The sequence below is a fragment of the Carcharhinus amblyrhynchos genome, chromosome 15 (genome assembly GCF_965287045.1).
Source record: "Carcharhinus amblyrhynchos chromosome 15, sCarAmb.v2.hapA, whole genome shotgun sequence".
NCBI lineage: Eukaryota > Metazoa > Chordata > Chondrichthyes > Carcharhiniformes > Carcharhinidae > Carcharhinus > Carcharhinus amblyrhynchos.
In genome coordinates this window covers 21,682,413-21,704,835 of record NC_137338.1, presented here as the reverse complement: position 1 = coordinate 21,704,835, position 22,423 = coordinate 21,682,413, and the positions used below count along the sequence as shown (strand labels likewise).

Below are 22,423 nucleotides of genomic sequence, written 5' to 3'. Positions count from 1 at the left end.
AAAATTAGCCTTCCTACGGTTCAGGATTTTTCTTTTCCCATAACTATGCTAAACAGACTGCTATTTGCCAGATGTTCTCCCACTGAAATATGAATTCCCGAAAATTAAATTTAGCAGTGCTTACTTTCCACCTTCAAAGTTAAAAATAATAAAGCAAAGTTTATGACAAGTATGTTTTGGACGATAATGAATGATGCACGATGTACATTGCTATAATGATCCACACATGTAAAGTATGATGCTAAATGAAACTAAACCTTCCAGTGAATTTGTTGCTGTGTGGACATTGACAGAAACTACTGCAAATCAAGTAGTCAACTTTTAAAAAACAGTTTACATAGAGTTTGTCAGCAAAAATGACACTGGTTATAAATCTGCTTCCACATACAGATGAGTTTACTTTTCGGAGCGATGTACATCAAACAAAGTCTAACTGTCTCTAATAAACGTTACTTGATGAATCTGTAGATTGTGCAAATATTGTCAGATGGAAAGGCAGAACTTGAATTGCATCCAAATACAATACAACTGTGGCATTAATGATGAGTGTTCCATAATGTATTGCACAGAAAGATATTGAAGTTACGAGACAGAAATAGGACATTCAGCCCAACTAATCCAACAAAGATGTTTATTTTCCACACAATCATTCATCTGTATCATCCATTAAAACACGAGGTACTTGATCCTCAATAGGTAGTCCCACATTATATACATTGGCACTTTGAAAGAAGCTGAATGCTTCATTCACCACTATTTTTCTGCCAATTTTCTCATCTCTCTGTTAATACATCAATTTGCATCCCCTTTCTTTAGGATACTGGACTGAAATTACTGAATGACATTTACGTGTTATAAAAATATGTTTTGCAACAATCCCCATTCAGCACATCTGTGCAGTGACATTTAACATTTAAAAGCAACATTCATGGTTAACTTCGCAAGAATCAACAATTGGTTCCGTACCAGGAATCTAGTACATCAACAGGGCACGGAAGAGGTTAAATTTTGCAGCTCTTTTCCGAAAATATTTTTTAAAATGGGCTTCTGCTTAAATCCCACCTCATAACTAGGAATCAATCAAATGGAACATGTGCTGGCGTACATCAGATCAGGAAGCTCTTGTATTTTGCTGTTTGCTGCCCAACAAAACATAACTGAAACATCAAATGTGCATATTTCTTATCAAGCCAATTGTACGGATTAATTTATTCTCATGCCTTCTCAAATACAACTGTTTTTAAAGCTTTTAAGCAGCCACATTTTTTTTAACTATATTAGAATGGACTGAGAAACAGATTAACGCTCGTGCATTATGTTTTGGAGTTGGTACTGATGATAAAAATAAGTAGATATTACTACAAATATAAACTATCTGCTTACAAGTCCTACGCAGAGACTACATAGTTTTCTATGTACTGCTGGAGAGATCAAATATCTTCAGTCAGTCGATAACCAGGAGCCAAATTACACAATGGTGTTAAACTGGAGACATGTTCCAGGTCCCAGGAACAAAACTCTTTGTGACAGTCACAAAGAACTCATCCTCTTGGGAGGCAAATAAACAAAGTTACTTGTTAATCGAGTTACTCCTGCCTTTGTTACATGCTAATTAATTATGGATGACTCGTCAATGTGGCTGAATTCCATCCAGTTTCTGAAACTGCCACCAACCAGCATGTTCTACATGGGCAAATAAGACGGCTTTAAAATAGTTCAAAATAGGCAGCCTTGTGTTTTCCAGGTCTTGAGTAACTGATTAGCCTTCAACTTTATCAAATAAAAAGAAATTACAATTAAAACAAGCCTTTAATTTAAACTTTTCCTCCCTGCTGCAATGTATTATTAGCATACACCTTACAGGAATTTGACTTTAAAGTTTTGATGCAAATAATATTCTGATTCGAATGCTTTGCCTTCAATGAGATACACTCAAATAAACAGTTCAGTTCCAGAATCAAGTGGAGAACCACCACAACACCCAAAATATCACTGTTACCACAACAGACCAGCAACTTGTTCCCAAAATTACTAGCTATGGAGTCAGATGATCATCTGCCTTAGTGCTCCACTGAGTGAGGGAAGAGAATTGGAAGAGAAATCATCACCACAATGTCCTTTCTACCATAATGAGTTTGACATTCTAGCCAGTAAGTAAATTTAAGGACATTCGATGTTCATCATCTTTTAAGTTGGATTCTAGGAGCCAGTTCTTGATATTTTATCCAGATTCACAAATCTGCTGCCAACTATGGCAACCAGATTTTACAACATAAATGCAGGGAGTAGACTTGAAGATGTGATGTTCCTGAAATCCAACCTCAAAATACAGTACAACCATAGCTACGAAGTGCATGTCAAGGTATGCAGTCTCCTCCAGTAACTCAATGTGTTACTGATATGGCCACACACACAACATATAGAATCATAGAATCGCTACAGTGCAGCAGAAAGCCATTCGGCCCAGCAAGTTTGCACCAACTCTTACCCAGGCTTACCCTGTAACCCCACCTATTTACCCAACTAAACCCCCTAACCTATATATCTTGGGACACTGAAGAGCAATTATGTACGGTCAATCCACCTAACCTGCACTTCTTTAGAGCGTGGGAGGAAACCAGAGCATGCAGAGGAAACTCACACAGGCAGAACATACAAACTCCACAGCGTGTGATACTGCAAAGAATCTTAGAGAAAAGCAAGACATCTAATGATGTGGAGAGAGTAATAACGCCAACACAAAAGAAGCAACATATTCACTTCACAACTGCCAGGTAGGTGTACCACCTGCGTAGCTGATCCAATCCTCTCTCAGAGGTTCGGGTTCGATTTGAAATTACCGATCAGGAGAAAAAACGTTTCCATTTATAAGCCATCCTGTTGCCAAAGCAGTCCGTGCATATGATATTTTCTTACATTACACGGTGACGCTTGTGTTGAATATCAAAACAAGTACACACAGCTAGAATTCTAGTCAGACTACCTACATGAGTTGAAACCAGATCCTTTGCCTCCAGCGAGAAATCAAGGAATAGCTCGAGCATAAATAAATGCAATGTTAGTAAAATGCATCAGTTGCGGTTGTCATGTAGACAGAGTGCCAGAGACTCACTGGCCTGGGAATATGCGTCAGATAGCATCCTAGATCACAAGTCTCCATTGGTAACATCAGCTAAGAGGCCACTTCAAAATGTATGAGAACAGAGAGATTTGTGAAATACTCGAATAGGTGCTTGTGATTTATTATTTGAGATTGGAAAATTCACCCTTGTGTATTGAGATCTCTTTTTTGCTTTCGAAATAGGGTTTTTTTCTTCTCTCAAAGCTTCATCAGTAAAAATGATTCTCTGGAGCAAAGCACTCCAGTAGTGGTCTAGATTTTTACAGAGTCGTGAAGACTCCACAGACCTATAAAAATGGCAAGTGGGACTTGAATGGGGAAGCTTCACCCCATCCCCCCCACACCCCTCCCTGCATTTGGAACAGATACAATTTTGCTGGTGGGGAAAGGGGATGGGAGTGCTTCACAGGGGAGGAAATCTAAAGTCAGCAGGGCCATCTGAACTCAGTCCAGTGATGAGTGCCAACAGACTCCATTTTGACTATTGCAATGCCTTAATCTATAGCATGGGGAGGCACTAGTTGATGGAGTAGACGTAAACGCTACGGGAAGGGTAGATAAGATCTGCATAACTTTCATGATCTGAAGTTTTTTTTAAATGCCTTAACCTTACAAAACAGACTACAGTTGTCAGTATAGTTAAAAAACAATTCATCTGCTGAACTGCCTTAATTGGCAGATGTAGGTTAGAAAAAATAATTAGCAGCTGATCATACAGTTCCAATTGAGCTCTTTGGTGACATTTCTCAAGGTCTATCATTATGTCATTCTGAATGTTTGGTTGAATTTCAAAAAGCTAAAATTCTCTCAGCCGGGGCTTCTGAGTTCACAGTTTGATTGACAAAGAAAAATAGTTTATTAAAGGAGTAGCTACCTTTGTTGTGATGCCTGAATAAAGGTTTACTTGTTTTTGCACAAGATTGAGGAGATTTTATAGCTTAATAAATGACAGTTTCTTTCACTTTCAAGTTTGAAGGAGTAAGAGCTGTATTACATTGTGAGAAGTTTTTTTTTCATCTTCATATGGCTCCTGAGGTCTTCCCATGGTGGATACTGGATGAGTGGCTATGGAGTTGTCAAGGGATGTATGAGGAACCAAGTGGGTTGTTGGGGGGGCAGTGGGGGCATGAGCTGGTATTGGATTAGCATGGAGAGTATGAAGGGTCATGAGAGGAGTCGACAGAAAGGGGAGAGCGAGAGGATCAAATAATTTCTAAATAAGTAGAATGAAGTCCCAGAGAACCAGAGGTGCTCTCCTAATGAGTCTGCCTTGGCAATCACTCACCTCCATAGTCATCTATACTCTGCTTTCGAGGTCAGTAAGCCACACTCCATTTCACACCAACCACCCCATCTCTACCATCACCCCACCCCTCCACAGTGCAAATATTGTGTGGTTTGGTGTATTTTTGTGTTCTCTACCAAGGTGGGTTTTAGTGAGGCAAGAAATTTCCTGACTCAAGCTACCCACTGTGGTAGCCAAAATCTAGCCAGTATTATAGCATGGTGCTGTAGATATAGTTCTCCAAGCAACTTCTGATTCTTTTTTCCTCAGCAGACAATACTGTTGAAAAAGGAACACTAGAGCAAAGAGTCACGCCTCGGCCACTCCTGATGCATCCCCATCAAAACTGGCAGTGTCTTTTAAAACAAGCCACACACTTGCCCTCTTGGCTGCAGAGTAATGAGGGCACAAAGGCAACAAAAGTGGGTTAAATTACAAGAGAAAAGTAATTTTCTTCAATTTCCAATGTTAAATAACATTGTATTTGGTAACTGTAGAAAGCATATTTCAATAAACTACACGGATTTTTAAAAATCAGTTATTATTTCTAGTAGAGGGATACTATTGGAGGAATTCCTTGGTGGAAGCAGGATTTTCTTTAGTTGCCAAAGTGACACCATTCTGATATGAACTATTATTAATCAATCCATCATTTTGATCCAACTCAATTTTACACTGAGCACTGATAGGATTTCTCTGATGCTAGAACAGAAATTGAAGGTCGTATATTTGAAGGTTGCCCCTTCTGACTTCCAGCAGCAAACTGAACTCCCTGCCTTGGCACCACAGTGAAATAATTTGCTTGGTTGTTTCATGTTGCGAAGCTTACTACCACAGTTCCCATCAACCTGCTGTGAGCATCCTTCCCAATTATTTAGAGTAAATTTTTCTGCACAAACGTATCACGGTGAACCTCTCCCAATAAGCTTCTCTATGGACTAATATGAAAATGCTGTCTTTGTCAAAGAAATTGGAGGTGATTCTCCCCCAATCACCGGCCTCCATATCGCCAGCCTCCCGAATGCCGACCTCTGTGACCCCCCCAATCGCTGACTGCTGTGACCCCCTCCACCCCCATATTCAGCCCAACCCTCACTCCTTCCCATGTTTAGCCCGATCCCCCTTTCCCCATTTCCAACCCAAACCCTGCTCCCCTTGACCAGACCCGATTGTCCCCTCCCTCCCAGACTCACTATTCCCCAATGCACAGTGTGCAGCATGTCTGCCCCCACCACCACAATTGATTGGCCCTAACCCCCATTAGGTCCTGCCCCTGCACACCCTGCCTCTTTGACATTGCCTGGTGGATAGTGCTAGGGTGCCAGGCTAGCACTTCCCAAACGGCAGGCCCCTGCCCCTATTTATGAGGACCAGACGTGATCCCCACTGGTGGGAATCTCTCCTGATGGAGTGGGAAACAATAACAAGCCTGGACAATACTGTCCCACACTCGCTAATGTAATCAGACTAGCTGTAATCAGTCTCACACTGATTTCCGGTGCGAGGCTGAATACACTTAAAAAGAGAGGCCTGGGAAAGTTGCAATCAATCGGATGCCGATGCAACAAATCCTGCTACAGGCACCTGCTGATATTTCCCGGCTTGCTGCACTACTTGAGCAGAGTGGCAGGCTGGGAGAATCGCGACCAACGTGTTTTGCGTTAACGTTTCGGAGAATGTGATGGAGCTTTCAGGATGCACTTCCATCCTGTCTGTGGAAGATCCTGACTGAATTCCAGAATAAATAATAATGAACACGTGGAAAAAGTACACAGAAATATACCCAAGAATTTTTTGCAAGGGCTTTGTTAATTTAACAAAGCATATATGTTTTCTGGAATGCAACTGTGTGAGCTCGTGAATGGTCCTTTTGGGTTATCCATAACAGTTGACCCCAATTAAGTTGCAAGCATGACAATCCATTTTGATGAGGAATGTTATGAACTTTTGATACTTGGCACAGATTTCTATCCAACAGAAGTGCAGGTGCAATGCTGCATTAATAACAATCCTTCCATTAAAAAGTGCTTCTGTAAGAAGAATCTCCTGGCTTAGTAATTTTAGTCACAACACTGGCATTAGAAATGTTATGATGTGGAGATGCCGGCATTGGACTGGGGTAAGCACAGTAAAAAGAACATTAGAAATGTTCACATGAAAATTTCTCCAGCTGTTCTACCAGTTAAAACGGGTAACTTTCTACTGTCCTAAGGAAAGTTATAGGAGGGACATATCATACACACAAATAAGTACTTACATACATACAAAAGCAAAATGCTGCGGATCTGAAATAAACACTAAACATGCTGCACAAACAAAAAGTGAGAAGCAGAGTTAACATTCCTCCCGGAATTCTACTGCCTTGCCCGCCCAAGGCTAACGGAGAATGCCACTCTGCGAGAATCAGGGCAGGCATGCCAGTAAAATTCCTGCCAGGACAGGTTGTTTGTGATCTGGACACCTAAAAACTTGAAGCTCTCAACCCTTTCTACTGTGTCCCCATTGATGTAGATAGGGGCATGTTCTCTTTTACGCTTCCTGAAGTCGATGACAGTCTCCTTCATTTTGTTGCCATTGGTGGAGATTATTGTTGCCGCAACAGTTCACCAGATTCTCTATCTCATTCCTGTACTCTGTCTCGTCATTGTTTGAGATCCGGCCCACTATGGTGGAGCCATCAGCAAACTTGAAAGTTGAAGGTATGTGACCTACAGGGGATTTGTGGTATTGGTGTTTCCACAGATTGCAACTGTTGTCCTTGTTTTTAAGCATTGTGGTGCTGGTAGAAATGACTGAATTAACTGTGCAAGTTTGCCTCATCTGTTATGTAGCTAAAACATATTACATCGAGTACATATTGTAGCTACAGTACAGTCCTGATGGAGGAAGTGGATATTCAATCCAGTAACAGAGGTACTAATCAAGCAAACTGGATTGCGTCAAGATCTTCTGTCTAGTGAACGGTGATAACTCTGCACATTTATGACTCCAGTCTTGTTGATTATTGAGATGCTTTGGGAAGCCAGGAGGTGAAGCATATCTAGCCTTTTCTCTGTACTGTTAGCCGTGCTGCTAATGTGGCCAGTCCTGTAAAGCTTTTGGTCAAAGATGGCTCAAAGGATGTTCAAGCATTCTATGCCTGTTTTGAGTAAGAGGCGAGCAAGAGCATGCCATTCACCCTGGAAGCTTCGGATGAACCTGTATCTGAGGTCACCATTGCAGACGTCAGAACAGCCTTCTCAAAGATCAATCCACAGAAAGTGATTGGCCTGGATGGGTACCCGGAAAAGCACTCAAGTGCTGCGTGGACCAGCTGGCGGGATATTCACAGACATCTTAACTGCTCTCTACAATAATCTGAGGTCCCTATCTGCTTCAAGAAGATGACCATCATTCCAGTACCAAAGAACGGCCAGGCAGCATGCCTTAATGACTATCTTCCAGTGGCTCTAACATCCATCAATATGAAGTGCTTTGCAACGTTAGTCATGGCACCAATCAATTCCGATTTCCCAGGTTGCCTGGATCCATTAAAGTTCGACTATCTCCATAGCAGGTCCACAGCCAATGCCATCCCCCTTTATCTGCCCTCAACCCATCAGCTAGATAATAAAGACACACATGTCAGACTCCTATTTATCGACTATAGTTCATCCTTTAACATCATTATTCCTATGGAACTCATCTCCAAACTCCGTAGCCTGGGGTTTGGCTCCTCCCTCTGTGACAGGATCTTGAACTTCCTAACCCATAAACTGCAAACAGTACAGATAGGCAACAACACCCCCTCCATGATCATCCTCAACACCAGTGCCTCATAAGGTTGTGTCCTCAGCCCCTTATTATACTCCTTATATGCTTATAACTGTGTGGCCAAATTCCCTTCCAACTCGATTTTCAAGTTTGCTAGTGACAGCACCATAGTGGGTCAGATCTCAAACAATGATATGGAGTACAGGTAAGAGATAGAGAATCTCGTTAACTGGGAGCTCATATTAAGTTGATCTTTCTCTATATCCTAGCTATGACAGTAACACTACATTCTGCACTGTCTCATCTCCTTCTCTAAGAATGGTATGCTCTATCTGTATAGCAAACAATGAACAATACTTTTTCACTGTAAGCTAACACATGTAACAATAATAAATCAAACCAAATGGTGCGATGACAACAATCACTCCCTCAATGTCAACAAAACGAAGGAGATGGTTATCGACTTCAGGAAGTATAGTACAGGAAATGCCCCTGTCTACATCAATGCGGACTAAGTAGAAATGGTCAAGAACTTCAAGTTTCTAAGTGTCCAGATCACCAACAACTTGTCCTGGTCCCTCCAGGCCAACACTGTAGTTAAGGAAGCCCGCTAACACCTCCATTTTCTCAGAAGATTAAGGAAATATCGTGTGTCCGCTATGACTCTCGCCAAATTTTACAGATGCACCACAGAAAGCATTTTTTATGGTTGTATCACAGCTTGGTATAGTTCCTGTTCTGCCCAAAACCCCAAAAAACTACAAAGGGTCATGAATGAAGCCCAGTCTATCACTCAAACAGCCTCCCACCCACTGACTCTGTCTACACTTCCTACTGCCTCGGAAAAGCAGTCAGCGTAATTAAGGATCCCACGCACCCCGGACATACTTTCTTCCGCCGCCTTCTATTGGGAAAAAGAGAAAAAAGTCTGAGGTCATGTACCAACTGACTCAAGAACAGCTTTTTCCCTGCTGCCATCAGATTTTTGAATTTGTGTGATGGAGTGGGCTACATTTACAACATTTTGTAGTTCTTTGTAGTCTTGGGAAGAGCAGAAGCCATACCAAGCTGTGATACAACCAGAAATAATGTTTTCTACCTTGTGTTAAGTTGATCTTTCTCTACACCCTAACTATGACTATAATACTACATTTTGCACTCTCTCCTTTCCTTCTCTATGTACAGCATACTTTGTCAATATAGTGCGCAAGAAACAATACTTTTTACTTTATGTTAATACATGTGACAATAATAAATCAAATCAAATCAGGATGAGGTTATTTGGAGTTTTATCGTTAATTGTTAACATCTGGCATTTTATGCATCATGATTGTCACCTGTGTCATATCTGCCCTAGCCTAGGTGTGATGCTTTTTGGGATAGGAAAGGTTGTTATGTCATGAGAGAAGCTGTGAATGAGGCTGAATACTATCAGCAAACAGCTCTAATTCCGACTTTGTGATCAAGGGACTGCTATTAGTGAACACACCTGCGCTTCTGTTGGTGTCACTGGATAGACATCTGTGCCAAGTGTCAAAAGGTCATTACATTCCTCATCAAAATGGATTGTCATGCCTGCATTCTAATTGAGATCAACTGTTATAGATATCTCAACAGGGCCATTATACTGTTCATGAGCTTGCACTATTGCATTCCAGAAAACATGTGCTTTGTCAACAAAACTATTACAAAAGATTCTGGGGGCTTTTCTGGATACTTCTTCCAAATGGTTATTGCTTTTTTATCTGGGTTTCAAACAAGATCTTCAATAAATAGAAAGTAGTTGCATTAGCAAAGCTCTATTACGTTCTCAGGAGCAGTCCAAATATTAATTGGAAAATAGTCGCTGCTCAGTGGAGAAACACATTTTTAGAAGACATGAAAGTCTCACTACAGTAATGAGATAATCATTAGTAAGTCTACATTATTGGAGCTGGTGAGTGAAATACTGGAGGCAATTTTCCAATCCCACTCACTCAGTTGTGGATTGCATTGGGGCTACACAGGATCAGGAAATTGTAGGGGAGGGGGCCTATCACAGTCAGCATCAGTGGGAAGCCCCTTTGGGAATCTCCTGCCGCACCCGGACGTAATCCGGTTCACACCCAGCAAGGGCGGGAACCAGATTAGCATACTTAAATCTTCCTTAAAATATGCATAGTCAGTTCCAAATCACATTCTCCCTGCTCCCGGATTTTCCGACCCATGGGCATAGCAGGAACCCGGCACGAATCACTACTGGTTTCCACAAACAGAGACCAGGTGTGATGGCCATGCCAGGCTGTGCAAAAGACATTGAAGACCCAGGTTGATCAGGGATATTGCTGGGCAGTGCCAACATGGGGTAGGGAGGGTTCAATTTCACTTTGAGATTGAGGTGCCATTCAGAAACAATGCTGGATCTCCATGAAACTGGGTTTTCCAGCATGTTTCTGCTCCACCTCCTCCGATTCAGCGCAAAACACCTCCTCCCACAGAAATTGCTAAGCAGCGGACAATTGCAATCTGATTTGCGCCGGCAATTGCACTGGTTTTCTCACCCAAGATGACATTTCTGGGGGCAATCTTACCATTGCACCTCACCGGCCAATGGTCAGGGTAGGCTGGTAAGATTGCAAGTCAAGAAATCAGGTTCGAGCCTGATTTTTCATCTTTCACAATATTACTGGCACTGGATATCTGGCGCATTCAGTCTTGTGCCCATTTTTGGCACGAGGTCGAATAAATTCTTTCTTCATCCGTGCTCACTTGCCTGTGTGGCCTCGCCGGGGGAGGTTTTCTCTGGCAATGATCACATATGGTCCCCCATCAATGGGGACCGGACATGATGCCCTCACTGATAGAATCAGACGCCATTGAGCACCCCCATCCCCTTGGGATAAAACCAGCTGTCATTTTTCAGTACAAAGGAACAATGACTACAGTTCAAATAACTTTACTGACAATAACACAAGGTACCCTGAAGGTGTCAAAGACACTCAATAAACACCTTTCTACCTTCATTTTGAGATTAATTGCTTCTGGTTACATCCAGAAGTCATTGAGAGATTGTTCTCCATCGAGGGAGTTTTTGTGACACTGATAGCTTTTCTTTCTTCTATTTAAGAATTAACTTTAATTTAAAAATGTTACATTAGAACTTATGATGACATATATTTGATCCATACATAAATTGCCAATGACACTGCTCAGACAACAGAATCAGAACCATACTCTGTTTTAGAACAGCCAGGTGTTGTGCTACTTAATGCATAATTATTCTGCTCCTAAATGGAATTGTGTCTAAGATGGCCTGTACTATTTAAGGCCAGAATATCTAATTGGTTAGGTGCATTGACCCGAACAGATGCTGGACTGCGGCAACTAGGGGAATCTCACAGTAACTTAATTGGTGTTAATGTAAACCTTACTTGTGATTAGTAAACTTTACTTTGCTTTTAACTCCTTCAGTCCCAACTTCCACTGACGATCTGTAAAATTTTGAAATCCAAACCTTCCACTAATTACTCCTTGCAGGTTGATTCTGCACGTAGGTTTTTCAATAACACAAAAATAGCATCAGATCTACATAGTGTGTTACATAAGTCAGCTAAAAACGATGTCAATAAATGAAAGCACTGCATCAGCAGATGTTTCCATTCAATTAACCGAAAGGACATGGAGGAGAGTTATGACTACAATTATTAATTTAATGGATTTAGCACTGATATTCTATCTTTTCCAGATGGCAGCACAGTGGCAGAGTGGTTAGCACTGGCGCCAGGGACCTGGGTTTGATTCCAGCATAGGCCACTGTCTGTGCGGTGTCTGCACGTGCTCCCAGTGTCTGCGTGGGTTTCCTCTGGGTGATCTGGTTCCCTCCCACATTCCGAAAGACATGCTGGTTAGGTGCACTGGTTATGCTAAATTCTCCCTCGGTGAACCCAAACAGGTGCCGGAGCGTAGAGACTGGGGGATTTCCACGGTAAATTAATTAGTGTTAATGTAAGCTTACTTGTGACACTAATAACTAAACTTTAAAGTTTACAGGGAGTTCTTTTGGTATCATTGCTCCAACTAACACCAATAATAATAGATTAGCGAGTCATTTATCTGATATGCCCTTCATGTGACCTTGTTAGGCATTAACTGATTGCTGCACCTTTCTACTCAATGACAATGACTAGTGCATCAAATAATAATGTGAATGTTTGGAGGGGCTTCAGTTTTTGATTGCTGTAACGTGGAACTTATTGCTGGATACCTGAATTTAGACATTGGATGAGCACAGGACTGATCCTAATCATGATGCCTTCCACAGGCCAACAGGCTATGGACAGGTTCTAGATTGGTTCAGTGATAGCATTCTCACCTCTTCTATCAGAGATGTATAATCAATACCAGCTCCAGCCTGGCACTCCACTGTAGTATAAAGGGGCATCTGCATTGTTTGGGATGCCATCTCTTTGGTATGGTCTAACTATTTATTCAGGTGGATATAAAAGATACTATGGTATTATTCAAAGGAGAGCAATAGACTTCTCATAATTATCTGGCCAACATTTGTCACTCGGACAATTAACTTGTAACAAAGAAAGAAAAAAACATTCATTAAACATGGAACATTTGACTGTAATATAATATTCCTTCACTCCCACTTATCTTTACAAATGTACACAGATTTCAAGGATAACATCCCACTCTGAAATCCAGTGACAGATGCTGCTCAAGTGATCTTCTATGTATTTCTCCTCAAATTCCCCCAGATGATTGTCACCTGAGTGTTTCCAAACTCAAAAGACACGCGTTAAAATCTTCTTTCAAACTATGCTTATTCTCAGCAATTTTCTTCAAGGATGCACCTCCAGGTCTGCCAACTATGTTTCTAAACAAAGCTTCCTCTCCACTGTTTTGAGAAAGATCTGCTTCCAGGTTTTTTAATGCTCCTTTCAGGATTCCTTTGTTTTGAATGCTTTTATACAGATCCAGCCACCGATTTCCAAATTTTTTTTCCAATCACTGCTTCACGGGCTGTAATAGGATATCACAAACCTTAGAATCATGACATATATCTGCTTGGCTTCTTGCTAGCCAACTCCTTCTCAGCTCTGCCTGTGGTTTCAATGAACGGTACTCTGTTCTAGTTCAAGTTTCCTCTGATCTTTTGACATCAGAATTTTTGGAAACTTCTCTTCATTTCTCTAGTTTCCTTAACTAGCTGGACTTTAAGTTTCTGGCACTTGGTTTCTTGATCCTTACTCCATTGCATGGCTTTTATTTTAGTAAACCTGTTAGAGATGTTCCTTCTCTCTCCGACGCTCCTCCTCCTCTGGCTTCCAGTTAAAACTACACTCAAAAAGGTCCTCTCACTAAAAGACTTCTAGTTGCAAAGAAACATCTCAATCCTCCTCTAAGCTTTTGTCTACTTATCCCATCATAAACTCTCTCAGCACAATTGAACTGAAACGAAAGCCCCCATATGTGCAAACACCTTTGTTTAACATGAATCTAAGTTGAACTCCTTCCTGCACAAAACCACTGAATTAAACCCACTTAAATCTATACCTTATTCTTATTTGACAATCTCTGTTTTCCTGACATCAAGGTGCACCTGTGAAGAAATAACATGCAAATTGCAGTTACACCGGAGTGTTCAAATGCTGAAGGTGTGCCTCAACAAGCTATTCAAAAGTCATTTTTGCTAGGTGAGTGATAGGAAACCTAGGCTAGTCAGTGGGCCATTTTAGTAGCTGCCCATCATCTCAGTGGGCCATGAGATTGAAATCAGATTGAAATCAGGCTTGTTCACGAACCATGACCCTACAAATAAGTTTGAATACGTTTAATACATGCTGAATATTTCATAAGCTGTAGAAAATGCTTAATCATTCATGTCTTAAGAGAACTGTCATCAACTTCAAATGGTAAAAACAAAAGAAATATTTATGCTTTCATTGGACACGGTGTCAATATTGTACAGAATCAGCATGCACCTCACTTAAATTGTCCTTGCTTTATGAGCGCATCGTGTCAGTCATAACAGTAAGAAAAAAACTAAGCAGATGAACAAGCAGAACCTGACAACCCTGCTTGTGGGCAATGGTCAACAAAATGTCTTGTGGACTGCACTCAGAACCCAGGATGCCACATATGGCCCCCTAATCTGATCCAGATTGAGAATTTTATCACAGTGCCATTTCCAAAGTGATTCAGAATGAGTTTGATGGACTATTCATGTCAGATGTCACTGGAAATGAATTTGTCATTTTGATTTTAAGTTTTGATTGTTGTTAAGGGTATCCCTGTAGAATTAATTAACTAATTCAATAAAGTCTGTCAAATTTAAATTACCAGTGTTATACTTCTTTCACATTTCAAAAGGATGATGAGCTGCACCAACACCGGCTGTTTTACACCTGATGTACAAGTTGACCCCCTTTTTTGACCTTTTTTGGAAACACTTTGATGCTTCAAAGGTCAACTGACATACACGCTGTGATCTATGATAACTGGTTATTTGTCTGATTGCTGTTTGTAAAACAATTAACTCCCATATTTCCCACATTATAGTCAAAACACTTTGAAATAAATTAACTGACTGCATTTTGGGCAGTGAGGGTGTGAAAGGTGCTTTATAAATACTTCTTTTTCTGCACTTGATTGATGGTCACTTGGCAAAGTACTGAATGGTTGTCACTGTCCATGAAACCAACTTTCAGTGACTTAAGCAAAGGAGGGATAAAACATGTAGAAAACTGGAAACAATAGAAATAAATATTTGATTACTTGGTTTAGGTTACTAACCAGAAGAAAGGAGGAAGATGTTGCTGTTTGAGAACCTACAGACTGAGAAAGGATTTTTCTATTTTAGTAGTGAACAAGATGTTATGCTTTGTCTTTAAAACCAGCATTTTTTAAGATGTTTCTCATTGCTGTTATGCCTGTGAAGAACTGGAGTAATTAGTGATGGTAAGGATATGATTATCCATGTGTTAATTCGGATTCCAGTGAGAATGAATAAGGTTGTGTCAAAAACAGATCAGGTCAGCCAACTCGAATTGCAACCTCCAAGTATAATTTAGAATGCAGTTTATTACAAACAAACATGCTTCGTAGGACAGGGATCAATGGCCAACATATCACACGCATTAAGCTCCCACTCTCAACTTGGTCTTTAAGTCAGGTAGTAAACTGAGGTATAGTATTTCATTTGCAAATGGGGTGCTGAGAAGGAAGAAATAAAATAAAGCACATTGCTGGTTCATCCTTTGATCCCATGGATAAAGTTTGGCCCTATGTTATACCTACCAGAAGGTCCCTGGTTTGATATCCAAAGCTGGGACAACAGTTGTTGAACTACCAACTGTCCTGAACTTACTACTTTAAAGAGTCTGTTAGGAAGTTGGAATGAAAAGTAAGGAATTGGATAAAAAAGAAACCGATAGAAATTTAGCTGCACTGAGGACTTGTAAGATGCAGATTAGCCAAGTGGCATGGTGAAACAGTTAGTTTGTTAAGCAAAGTGGAGAGTACCAGTCTCAGGACCTAGATCTTAGCCACATCCTATTGCAAAGCAGAGCTCCCTTACAGAATCAAGCTGTTGGGCAGAGAAGGAGGCAGAAGAAATTCTGTCTTTGTGAGGCCCCAAAGGTTCTATACTAAATTAAAAACGTCCCTAAAAAAAGCTATAGGTCATGTTTAGTAATTATTTGCTGGATTTGGTTAATAGTTTTAAAACCTATGGGATGTCGTTTTGGGGAAGGAATATTCTTGTGTTTTAGAAAAATAAAGGTTGGATTGGGGTTAATTTAAGCATACAGTCTGGGTAACCATTATTGAAGTTAATTGCAAATGTTATTCTTTGCTGTTGTCTTTCTTGCATATATTAAAGTTTAATAAAGATCTTCTAATCTGAATATTTATGACTAGGCGGACCCCTTTCCTCACCAGGTTTCATCTCTTCTCTCATACTTTTTTCCAAAGTGCAAAATTAAATAGCTAAGAACCAATGTTCTAAACTTCCCTTCTGGGCTTTGGGATGCCCTCGCATTGAACCTGAACAGGATTCTTAAGAAGTGCAAAACAATATTTGCCAGGGTTCCTGCTCCTGACTGTTACTCAGTGGCCTCTGTTGGAAACTCTCTGTGTGGACATTGAGTAAGCACAGATCAAGATTAATATTGATCCAATTTTCTCATAGGCAAAATGCCAAATGATACTCACTGTCAAACCGTACACATGAATAGTTCAAGCAAGCTACCAGAGGACAGCCAATACCTGCAGAACCATATACCATCGAGAAGCAACATTTTTGGAAATTAAAGTGGGTGAAGATAGCTTAGCGGGAAGCATTTTTAAAGAGAAAAAATGAGATTGATTTTTATGCAATAAATTGACAGACTAAGATTATAAACAATAAAACCTGTTTAAAACCTATCCAGCAGCATTAGGTAAACTGTGGAGCCTCACTTGATAATAAGTTTGATTTATTACTGTCACATGTATTAACAGTGAAAAATATTGTTTCCTGCACGCTATACAGACAAAGCATACCGTTCATAGAGAAGGAAATGAGAGAGCGCAGAACGTAGGTTACAGTCATAGCTAGGGTGTAAAGAAAGATCAACTTAATGCAAGGTAGGTCCATTCAAAAGTCTGGCAGCAGCAGGGAAGAAGCTCTCCTTGAGTTGGTTGGTCGGTGACCTCAGACTTCGTATCTTTTTCCCGATGGAAGAAGGTGGATGAGAGAATGTCCGGGATGCATGGGGTCTTTAATTATGCTGGCTGCTTTGCCGAGGCAGTGGGAAGTGTAGACAGAGTCAATGGATGGGAGGCTGGTTTGCATGATGGATTGGGCTACATTCACGACTTTTTGTAGTTCCTTGCGGTCTTGGGCAGAGCAGGAGCCATACCAAGCTGTGATACAACCAGAAAGAATGCTTTCTATGGTGCATCTGTAAAAGGTGTTGAGTTATAGCTGATGTGCCAAATTTCTTTAGTCTTCTGAAAATATAGAGGCATTGGTGGGCTTTCTTAGTGGTCTAACTATAACTACAGCATGGTGGGGGGGAAACCAGGACAGGTTGTTGGTAATCTGGGCACCTGAAAACTTGAAGCCCTTGACCCTTTCTACTTTGTTCCCATTGATGTAAACAGGGACATGTTCTCCTTTACGCTTCCTGAAGTCGATAACAATCTCCTTTGTTTTGTTGACATTGAGGTAGAGATTATTGTTGCCACACCAGTTCACTAGATTCTCTATCTCATTCCTGCAGTCTGTCTCATCGTTGTTTGAGATCCGATCCACTATGGTGGTGTCGGGAGATGGTGACTACTGTGGGACTTGTTGCGGCAGTAGGCAAAACTGTAGTGGATCCAGATAGTCCGGCTTAATATCAGAATTTCATCAATGATTTGCTTAGACAATGTTTGCAAGTACAAAAGATGTAATCTACATAAGTTTAAAACTGTCAATTTATCATATTCTTGGATGTGTTTAGTTAGAAACTATATAGTCAAAAAGCTTCACAAAAATCGTAACAATTATTAAGTAAAAAAGTCCATTTCCTCAAACAACCATCACTATAGGCTTAATTCATCAATCTCATGACCTCATATTTGATGATGAGAAAATCAGCACTCTCGTATCTTCGCCTTTTCCATGTTCCCAACTGGCATGGATTGGCAAATTTACACTCATATCACAACCTGAACATTCAAACATATGCAGGAGTAGGCCACTCAGTCTGTTGAGCCCAGTCTGCCATTCAATAAGAACGTGACTGATCTGACTGTAATCTCAACTCCACGTACTTCATGACAATATGAAATATCCAATACCTCTGTTCAACAATAAAACCTGGGACTTTCACAACCTGCACTTCAGGAATATCTACCTATGAGCCATCAAACTAACCAGTCAACTTTAGGCATCCAAGACCATCGGTAAAATTACAGTGTATACGATCACCCTGATTTTGTCTAACATACATATCTTGCCAATTATTTTCTCTTCCTGCCCTTTGAAATTTGTGCAGTTCCTTGCATATCAAACAGCAGCCGGTACCTTGTTCAAGGAGTCAGTTCACATGTGAATCCTGACATGCATGTCAGCAGAGTATTCAATTATGGGCACCTCACTGGTTGGTTTGAACAAGTTCTCACCCGCTGTCCATGCATTTCCGACAAGATCAGGAACCCTAATTGACTTTCGGTTCCTTGACCTAGGGATATTTAAGTCAATTGTAATAGTCACAACTGAGAAAAGCTAGCATACAGCAAGTCAAAGCAAAACCTGGAAAATATACTGGGTTACATGCTCACAATTTACAGTGCCAATATATCATAGTGTCATAAATGTATTTATTTTAAATGGAAAATTATTTAGAATTTGCACAAGATTAGGAGAGTGGTCAGATAGAATTATAGAATGGTTACAGAATGAAAGGAGCTACTTGGCCAGTTGAGTCAATGACAGCTCTCTGAAAAAGCAGGTTAGCTATTTCCACTCCCAATGCCACACCTTCCTCATAGCCCTATAAATGTTTTCCCTTCAAATGCTTCTCTAATTCTTCTCTGAAAGCCACAGTTGAATCTGCTTCTACCACCCTCTCTAGCCGTGTATTCTCAAATATATTTTAATTAAAAAATAAGTTCTCACAAGCAGTTTTGTAGCTAAATACTTTTTTGAAACTGATAAAAACAAATTTTCTAAACTCAGATTTCTTGTCCAGAAATCATAACTGGTTTCTTTTGAAAGCATTGTTGACAAAGAACTACAGAATCTCTACAGTGCAGAAGGAGGCCATTTGACCCATTGAGTCTGTACCAAAGGTCCAACAGAGCCTCTCACCCAGCCCCTCACCCTGCCCTAAGCGGACACATTTATCCCATTGAGCCCCCTAACCTACACATCTTTGGAGAGCAAAGGGCAATTTAGCATGGTCAATTCACCTAACCTGTGCATCTTTGGATTGTGGGAGGCAACCCACGCAGACATGGGGAGAACATGCAAACTCCACACAGACAGTCATCCAAGGTTGGAATTGAACCTGGGTCCCTGGCGCTGTGAGGCAGTAGTGCAAACCACTGTGCCACCCTAAATGTAGTACAACGTGCCACTGATGGGTATGAATGCTGCATAACATAGGCTCGAAACAAGGAGCTAATAATGCTTGATTCTACATAAAAATGACTCAATTACTTTTAAAAAATGGAACAATTCCAACCAAACTAATGAAAGTCTGCTTATACCTTTAAAATCCTCATTCAGACCTAAATCTGCATCAATCAAGATTGCTCAAGTAAACATTCCACTAGAAATAACAACCATTTTTTAACACAATACTTCAATTTAAAAATATGAAATCCAGTTCTTCAACCTTTACAATAAACAAATGTCACCAATCCAACCCTGCATATAAGCACACCTTTGTCGAGTACTATGTACTGCAGAACTGCAAAACGGCAGAGGACGTTATTCAGGGTCACCCAAGTGTTTGAATAAATAAAACAGATAGAAGTAAACTAAATAAAAATTGTAGGAGGAAATTATTAAAATCCAATTGAAAATGCCCTTCTCACTTTAAGAAGTCTCACAACACTGGAGGAGTAGTAAGTTTAGAGCTTGAAAGCTCGTGCTATCAAATAAACCTGTTGAATTTTAACTTGGGTGTTGTGAGACTACGTACTGTGCCTGCCCCAGTCCAACGCTGGCATCTCCACGTCACGAACACCGGAAGAGCCTGGTGAAGGAGCAGTGCTCCGAAAGCTCGTGACTCCAAATAAACCTGTTGGACTTTAACCTGGTGTTGTGAGACTTCTTACTGTGCCCACCCCCAGTCCAACGCAGGCATCTCCACATCATGCCTCCTCACTTTAGCAATCCACTCTGCTGCATCTGGACAGATGAACTAAGATTGAACCCTTCTGAAAACTCACGGAACTGTTCCACTGAGACAAACATACTCTGGATCGACGAGTGGCAGAGGGGGGGGGGGAGGGAAAAAAACACCGACCTGCAATGTGAACTCTTCTTGTCTGTCTCCCTCTCTTCCCAGATGATGCCAGAGCTGCTGTGTATTTTCTGCTTCGCTGACGGCTGGAGTGCTCTGGTCCAGCAACAATGCCTTCAGCCCAGACAACTAACTGTTTCCATATGTTAAGACAAGGGGGTGGCCGGGTGTATTTTTTGATGGGGGAAGCATTTAGCAATTAATCACAAATCTTACACCCGGCATCTAATCTGAGTCACCAATATTCAGACAATCAATCAAACAAGGGTGTCGCTTCAGGGGGGTTAAAGCCTTTAAATTGTTGCTAAGGACCAGAACACAAAAGAAAGTCGAGGTACAATTCAACAAACATCTAATTTTCAGCTCTTTGAGAGTTTTGATCATTGATTGACTTGCCCCAAAAAGTGGCTTTAAAGAAGCTCCAGGCAGCCTCTCCTCTTTCAAGGTGAAGAGATCCTTCCTCCAGAAGTTTTACATGTCATACTTTCCTCGCCTCTCCTGTTTTGTGAGTGTAGAAGCCGCGGACGTTTCGTTTCATAAAAAGTTGTCCAAACTCTTTAACGCGGCAGCAGCCGTGAGGAACTCAGCCCCACCCCCTGCGCCTACCGGCCCCTCCCCCCGCCAGTGCCCATTGGTCGCCACGTCCCAACCGCGACCTCCCTATGGTCAGTTCAGCTGTCAATCTTCCTACCCGGCCGCCGGCGCCACCTTCCGGGCGGAGTGTGTCACTGTGCAGCTGGGTTTTTTTTCTCCCCGTGTGTAGGGTCGATGTGGCAAGCGAAAAAAGTTTGTCCGAAAGTTTCCCAAAGTTTTGTCGGCTCGGCAAAGCTGCGCAAAGTTGGCCATCCCGAGATAATAAGAAGTCTCACAACACCAGGTTAAAGTCCAAGGGGGAGAAAGATTTAAAATGTCAGTTAGTTAACAAACTCGTTCAAGTTTTATGGATATTTTGTGTTTATTTAAGAAAGCCCATCAACGCCCCCACTTTCTCAGAAATTTGGCATGTCTGCTATGACTCTCACCAATTTTGACAGATTCACCATAGAAAGTGTTCTTTCTGGTTGTATCTCAGCTTGATATGGCTTCTGCTCTGCCCAAGACCGCAAGCAACTATAAAAGGTTGTGAATGTAGCCCAATCCGTCACACAAACCAGTCTCCCATCCACTGACTCTGTCAACACTTGCCGGTGCCTCGGCAAAGCAGCCAGTGTAATTCAGGATCCCACACACCCCGGACATTCTCTCTTCCATCCTCTTCCGTCAGGAAAAAGATATAAAAGTCTGAGGTCACGTACCTACTGACTCAAGAACAGCTTCTTCCCTGCTGCCATCAGACTTTTGAATGGACCTACTCGCATTAAGTCGATCTTTCTCTACAGCCTAGCTATGACTGTAATATTACATTCTGCATTCTCTCCTTTCCTTCTCTCTGAACTGTTTGCTGTGTCTGTATAGCAAGCAAGAAACAATACTTTTCCCTGTATGCTAATACATGTGACAATAATAAATCAAAAAGTAGGCTCATATTAATATCGCAATGAAAATCCCTTAGTTGCCACACTCTGGCACCTGTTTGGGTACACAGTGAGAGAATTTAGCACAGCCAAAGCACCTAACCAGCACGTCTTTCGGACTGAAGTCCAAAAGACATGCTGGTTAGGTTCATTGTGAGGCAGCAAGTGCTAACCATTGTGCCACCCTACTTTTAAAATTCTCTGCCAGGATTAGACAGAGTAGATTCAGAAAGAATGTTCCCAACTTTAGGGCAGTCCAGAACCAAGGATCATAATTTGAGAATAAAGGGTAAGCCATTAAGGATTGAGATGAGGAGAAATTTCTCCACCCAGAGGGTGGTGAATCTGTGGAATTTAGTACCATAGAAAGTAGTTGACACTAAAAGATTATGTGATTTTAGGAAGAAATTAGATATTACTCTTTGGGCTAAGGGAACCAAAGTACATGGGGAGAAGGCAGGATCAAGATATTGAAATTGAGCATTAGCCATGATCAAAATGAATGGCGGAGCCAAATGGCCTACTCCTGCTTCTATTTTCTGTGTTTCTATGAATTGGTTTGATTTAACCAGAAATACATACATTTCAATTGTACCATCCATGATGAATGTAACTTCCAAGCATCTGGATTTTTTGTTTTGCTATGAAGAGTAGGCTAATCCTGCAGTGATAAAACATTGATTTCTCGGACAGTACAATTTTCCTTGAAAAAATGTATGCCGATTTCAACTCCCGTGCTCAAAAAAATTAATTAATT

The 22,423-nt window shown here is 41.1% G+C and overlaps 1 protein-coding gene across 1 annotated transcript in view; it reads right to left on the bottom strand.

The window, feature by feature from the left end:
• The window catches only part of LOC145353142 (transmembrane protein 45B-like), a 73,332-nt gene extending 52,627 nt beyond the window's left edge, over positions 1-20,705 (bottom strand). The window contains exon 1 of the mRNA XM_080203573.1: positions 20,156-20,705. The gene's annotated coding sequence lies outside the window, so the exon portion shown is untranslated. The remainder of the gene's footprint in view (positions 1-20,155) is intronic.
• Positions 20,706-22,423: the final 1,718 nt, after the last annotated feature.